This window comes from Macadamia integrifolia, unplaced genomic scaffold (assembly GCF_013358625.1).
Source record: "Macadamia integrifolia cultivar HAES 741 unplaced genomic scaffold, SCU_Mint_v3 scaffold1509, whole genome shotgun sequence".
In the NCBI taxonomy this organism is placed as follows: Eukaryota; Viridiplantae; Streptophyta; class Magnoliopsida; order Proteales; family Proteaceae; genus Macadamia; species Macadamia integrifolia.
The window spans coordinates 113,657-120,772 of record NW_024868239.1 but is presented as its reverse complement, the minus strand read 5'-3'; positions in this window follow the sequence as shown (position 1 = coordinate 120,772).

Below are 7,116 nucleotides of genomic sequence, written 5' to 3'. Positions count from 1 at the left end.
TTTGGACCATAATGAGCCAACACCAATGAGCAATTCCCAACCTTTCTTAGCAAGGAGAGCCTTTTTCATGTCCGCCGAGTTCTTAATGTTGAGGCCTCCAAAACGTCTAGGCTTGCTGATTTCCTTCCAAGAGATGGTGGGGGTTTGTTGTTTAGTGCCACTCGACTAGAAGAACCTTCGTCATATAGAGTCAAGGCCTTTGTGCATTGAAGCTGGTAGTTGGAAGCATGACATGGCATACATTGGCATTGTGGAGAGAGATGATTGAATTAGGATTGCCTTACCAGCTTGGCTCAAGAACTGAGATTTCCAATGACTCAACTTGGATAAGACTCTGTTCAGAAACTCATCGCAGTGGGTTTTAGTTAGACGACCATCGAAGAGGGGAATCCCAAGATAATGTTCCAAAGCTGAAGTGGGTGTAATTTGAAAGAATTCCCGAATTTGTCTTTTGGTTCCTGTAGTTACATTTGCGCTGAACTGTGCACGAGTCTTTTGGATATTGATTTCTTGGCCGGAAAAATTACAATAGGTTTAGAGAATGCTATTCAAGTTTCAAGCCTCAGACATTGACGTCGTACCAAAGAAAAACAAGTCGTCTCTGAATGCCATATGGGGGAGACTTTCTCCACCTCTACTAGTTGGATCCCATTGATTTGATGGTTTTCCATTGCCAAGGCAAGATGAGATGATAGTAGCTCTGCACATAAAACAAATAGATATGGTGACAGTGGATCGCCCTGTCTAAGACCCCTTGATGGAGTAATAGCAGGCAGAGTTGTACCATTCAAGAGAAAGCTTAGCTGAGGAGTTTCAACACAAAACATCACTTTCTCTAACCAGACTGGATCAAACCAAAAGCTGATTAATGTTTTCCTTAGAAAACTCCATTCGACCTTGTTGTAGGCCTTACTCAAATCAACTTTGAGGGAAAAAATCCCTTCTTGCCCCTTCGAGTGTTTTTTAGTTTCTGAAGGATCTCATTCGTGATCAGCACATTGTCTTGGATGTTTCTCCCTTTGATGAATCCATTTTTGTTGAAAGAAATAATCCAATAGAGAATTGGGCACAACCGATTGACCATGATCTTAGATATGACTTTATAAATGAAATTACAGAGACTTATTGCCTTGAAATTACTTACTGTGGAGGGTTGTTGAACTTTGGGGATCAGTGTGATGAGAGTGTGGTTCATAGATCTGGTGAAGCTTCCAGTTTGGAAGAAGTTGGTAACAATAGTAGTGACCTCTGTGTTTATAATATCCCATGTGTGATGGTAGAAATGTCCCGGGAACCCGTCAGGGCCAGGAGATTTAAGTGCCCCCATTGAAAAAACAGTATCCTTGATTTCCTATGGCGAGACCGGCCTATTGAGTGAGTCATTGTCTACCGTGGTGACTCTGTTCTTGATCGGTAGAAAATAATCTTCCTCGAGCTCTGGAGAAGAAGTCTTAAAAGATGGCTTTGAAGTGGTTTAAGAAAGCTTGATGGATGTCTGATGCTTCAGTGAGATGAATCCCATTCACCATTATTGATCGAACTTCATTCCTTGCATGTCTCTGTTGGGTCAACAAGTGGAAATAACAAGTATTTCGGTCCCCTTTGGTAATCCAATCTGATTTGGATTTTTGTAGCCATAGCAGCTCCTCTTGGTGTAGCAATTTTCTTAGATCTTGTAAGTGCTTTTTCTCTTGGAGGAACTAGTTATCATCTCTTAGACTTGGTTCCACTTTTTATAATTCAGAGAGAACTACCTTCGTAAGGGAAATATTCCTTTGGATGTTGCCCACAATGAAAATGTTCCATGCTTTGAGAGATGTGGCCAAGGCGGCTAGCTTGGTGCACTTTTTGTGGGATGGAGAGCCAGTAGCCAGCCCAGCATTCAAGACGGTAGAGACTGTGTTTCTGTATGTTGGTTCTAACGTCCAGAGAGATTCAAACCTGAAAGGTCTTGGACCACTGCGCCTCAGAAGCTCAGTCTCCAGGATTAGAGCTCTGTGATCAGATGATGTGAGGATTTCTGAGTGCACTTGGGCATTGGAAAAGAGCTTGATCCATGAAGAATTTGCTAGAAATCGGTCAATAATGGATTCAATGTGTTTAGCTCCTTGATGCTGATTAGACCAGGTGAATTTGTATCCAATAGTTCGTAACTTATGAAGGCTGTCACTAATTCTAAAGGTAATAAGGGGCCTTAATTGACATTGAGTTATCGGGCGCCCACCAATTTTGTCCCCAACAGACATATAGGAGTTCCAGTCACCACATAAGATCCAAACATTAGAAGTGAAGGGTTTTAAATTCTGGAAGGAAGAATATTGGGTAAGTCTAATTTTCTCATCACTACTCAAGTAAAGGAAAGTCATTGACCAGCATTCATTAGTAGCAAGATTAACCACATTGGGGTGGATACACTAAGAGGAACTCCATAGAGTTATAACATGCACAGAGTTATCCCACAAAAGCAAAAGACCCCCCGCCCCATGATTAATTGGAACACAGAAGTGATTACTGAAGGGGAGGGATTGACAAAAAGATTGGATATGTTGGCCCAAAGACTTGGTTTCACACAGAAAACATAAAGCAGGTCTAGTTTTATTGAGTAGGAGGCGAAGCTCCTTCCTTGTCAAGGGTGGACCAATCCCCCGACAATTGATCGATATGGCGATCATGGCTGAACGAGTGATTGCATTCGGCCAGTCACCAAAGCCTCAGCGTCATTCTCGGTCCCTGTCTCTTGAGTAATGTTCATCTCAGAATCAATACGGAGTCTTTTGGATGTCTCTCCTTTCTCAGTTGGGAAAAGCTTCAGAGTTTATAGGTCCTGATCTTTAGGTGGCATGGTCCTCTTGGTAGGGAGAATCTTGTTCTTTCCATCTCCAAAGATGAAGATTGGTTTTTTACCTTTTGAAGTCGCAGCCGATTCACCCGCTGCAGAGTTAGATGAAGCAGAGGGGGTTGGGGTTCCTTTTAGAATAGGAGACTGCATATTTTCCCTGCTATTGACATCTCGTATGTTGATAGAGTTACCTCGCAGCTGGAGTCTCCCCAATGGAGAGTGGGTGTTTACTTGATACTTGTTTCGATTACGTATAGTAGTGGCCTAGAGTTGGATGATTGAAGGGTTCACTTGGTACATTTCTTGCATGACTCTTCTGGTTGTGCCTGAGGTTAGATGCAAATCAATGCCCATGACAAAAGATGTGTGAAGTATAGCTTGCAGCATCACACTCCTTCTCTTATAGGGCAAGGGGTTGGTAGACCTGTCCCTAGTCACCTCAGGTGAGGGTTGCGGAAGTCCTGGGTCAGCTTGGGAAGCATAGCCAAAGAACTCATTATAGACATTGCTAACTTCAACTAGAAGACTGGCTCTTCTTGGTGGAATCACAGTCTTCGGGAGGAGATCACCTTCCGCCTTGGGGTCATTCTTGGCTAGGGCCAGAAGATAGTCATCCCTTGGTTTGAAGGGGTAGTCGATGCCGGCATGTCCAAGTCGGTTGCAGTTGGGGCAAGTCTTTTGGGGAAGGTATTCATATGCAATTTTGACAACTGCCGGACCATTAGGCCCTAAGTTTATAATAACTTCTTGGGGAAGATAGTGGTTGAATGGGATGAGGATTCTCACTGCAGGGAGAAGAGTTGAGCTCACTGAACCAGAAGGGCACTCCACATCAATGCAATAACCCACCCGAGAGAAGATCGCAGTGAGGAGCTTAGTTTCAAAGAAACGCCAGTGAAGTCCCTCGATTTGAGCCCACATGAACCCTAAAGGGAAAATCACCTTGTCTACTGTGATATCAGAGTTCCAGCACTGAAGAACTGTGATGTGCCCAACATAGATCCATGGTTGAGATAGCAGGATGATCTGCATGTCTAGTTCGTTCTTGAGCTTGATCACAAATCTGTCAGTTGTATTGTCAACCAAATGAATCTCAATGCCTTTAATGGTTTTGTGCCTAGCTCTGTTAAACATTAAGCGTAGTTCCAAGATAGAGAGCCGAACAGGGTCCATAACCCAGCCCACAATGGAGTATTGCAGGTTTTGATTGGCTTTGAGGAGAATCTCCTCGGAAACATCATCAGACGGTGTGTGCATGTCTGGCAGATCAAGTTTGGAAGCAAATTCCTCCGCAAGGTGGTCAGCAAACGAGGCAAAAGAGTTCTTATCTTTAGTGGAAGGCTGTTGGGTGAACTCCATGAGGAAGGTAGAGATCCAACACAATGTGACCACAATCAGAAGAAAGGAGATGTGAAGGGGTCAATGAGGGATGGATGGTCCATCTCAAGGAGTATGTTATATAGAGCTCATTGATGGCTATTTCGAGAGGAAAATGAATACTAGCGGAGGAGGAGCTATGATGATCGCCGTCTGAATAGATACGTTGCATGTAGTGGAGTGCTCGAGGAGGGTGTGAAGAGAGGATTTTGCATGTTCCGATGGTGGGGATTAAGCTCTCGCCAATGAGATTACGATTAATTATTGGGACACCTTATGGAGGATTAAGATTTTGTGGAGATTTGGGAGGCCAAGGATCCTGGTTGCCCAATCCTGAGAGGAGAACTGGTTGGATTGGTTGACGGACGTGATCATGGACTAAAGATTTGTGATTTTGGGAAGGTGATTTGTGCATCAGAGTGCTTAGGGTGGCTGCAAGTTGAGGACTAATTATGATCGGACAATGAGAATTCAAAATATCAACGGTTGGGGGGAAGTTGAACAGTTCCAGAGAGGAGTAGTAAGAGAGGGGAGATGAAGAGACCATCTGTAGCCAAGGATCCTGGTTGTGGAGGATTAAGATTTTGTGGAGATTTGGGAGGCCAAGGATCCTGGTTGCCCAATCTTGAGAGGAGAACTGGTTGGATTGGTTGACGGACGTGATCATGGTCTGAAGATTTGTGATTTTGGGAAGGTGATTTGTGCATCAGAATGCTTAGGGTGGCTGCAAGTTGAGGACTAATTATGACCGAACAGTGAGAATTCAAAGTATCAGCGGTTGGGGGGAAGTTGGATAGTTCCAGAGAGGAGTAGTAAGAGAGGGGAGAAGAAGAGACAATATGTGGGTGGATGTTGTGTATGTAGGGGAAGAGGGATCGTTGTGTCAAGATCTCTGTGGCGAACAACAGGAGTCTAGGGGCCTTCGCCCCTACCGGAGACAGTAGCCTCAGCGTCTCCGTCGTCTCCCTCGTCGTCTCCACCTATTGACTGAGGACGCAGGATGAATGAGGACTGAGGAGAGAGAGGGAGAAAGAGAGAGATGGGTTACACTGTCCAGCTTGAGGGAACAAACAACACTAATCCACAATGTCAAAGTCTATTTTTGAAAACATTTTTCATTATTAGTTCATAGGGGCAAAACGATCATTTTACTATAAATTTAAAATTTCTCCAAGTATATAACATCCGTGTGTAATTCCTCTTAGTATTATCATCGCCAAGGGTGACAAAATTTTAATTGTTTTACGGAAAACAAAAAGTCCTAGTTAAGTTCTCATTTTGGTGAACATTACCTTAACTTTGTCATGTGTGTGTAGGGGTAGGTGGCCCTTATCCCTATAAGCACCCAATGGACAGCTAATTGCTTGGGAATCGGATTGGGAAGATGAATCGGTCAAGATCGATTCTGATTTTTGCCGTTTTGAAAATTCCTTCACAGAATCATTTGAATCGGTGAAGTTTCAGATCAAATGACTGATTCCCATTTCAATCGGAATCGGCAACCGATACCTGTTTTTTAAACCCTGCTAGTGATACAATGTTTGCGAAACCTGGTATACAGTCCACTGTTTTACTACCAAATAGGGGGAGGGGACCTTTCTCTCTCTAGCTAATTAACCTAAGATACAACGGAAGAAAGCCGACGTCGACACGAACAAGAGGTGTTTCTCCCTCTCTCACTGTTATCTCTTTCAGATTACTGTATGTGCCATTGCTGTTTTCTCTGTTTTGAAAACTCGATTTCAATATATAAGTGTGTGAATCTGGATTTGATTTTGATTAATGTCGATGCTACTTTTTGATTACTTCCTTTAGTCACTGGCCAATGGTTTATTGCAGTTATAGGGTGTCTGTGAAGTCCTCCATTTCCCAGATTTAGCTTCGGAATCAATGACTCTGGGTCTGTTTGCATCTGTTGCGACATTGGCTTCTATAGTTCTAGATTTGATGTTTCAAAGCATTACTAGCAACTAGCAGTCTCTTATGGGATACTTGCTCTATTCAAGCTTATTTTCCGCCACAAACGAGCACAGGGGCACTTTAATGTGCCTATACTCAATGCCCTCACATCTCTGTTTCAATGTTCAAAAATCCATTTCCTTCAGCAACCATTATTCTTTCATGGCAGCTTCACCCTTCCAAGAATCTCTGGCCGTCTTCAACTTGTCATAGGGAGGGTTTTAACTAATAGAAGGTTTCCAAATTCCTTTGGTTCATCAGGTTTTTTTTCTGTCACCCCAAAAAATCTAGAAATAGGCCCTATAGCCCACTTCTAAGGCATCTTGTGAAGCTTTGGAATGATGATGATCTAATTGGTGAGTTGCTAGTAGTCTTCCTTCAGCTTTAAACTGTGCCTTCTCCATCTTTTTTTCTTAGATCTTTCTCCTCATTTTTTTTCAGATATTTTTCCTTGACTCTATTCTCAATCATCTTCTTCCATCATAATTATTTTTTACAAAAACATATTTAATATATCACTACCTAAATCTTGAAATGGCTACGTTTCTAATTTGAGAGGGGAATTTCTTCCTCAATAGGCCATGTTTTGCTTCAAGTTCAGGCATATTTCCTCCCTTAAATTCCAGTTTTATAAAAGAATTTCATTGGTTCATTGTTCCAACAGTTAATTTCTGTCGATAGAATACCTCATACTTGCTTTGTCATGTGATTAATTGCATATAATTGGACCCAAGAATTTTAGTTATATAAATTATTTAGACATGGATTTACGATTTTTTACATGAGTTTGCTAACTAGAATACTTGCACAGGTACTTAGATAATAGTTGCATGGCTTTCTTTGAATGATGATATTTTCAGATTTTTTTTTTGTGTTTTTAGGTCATATTTATGATTGCTATAGTTTTTTTAAATTTTGTTCACGGTAGAAATTTCCTAAGG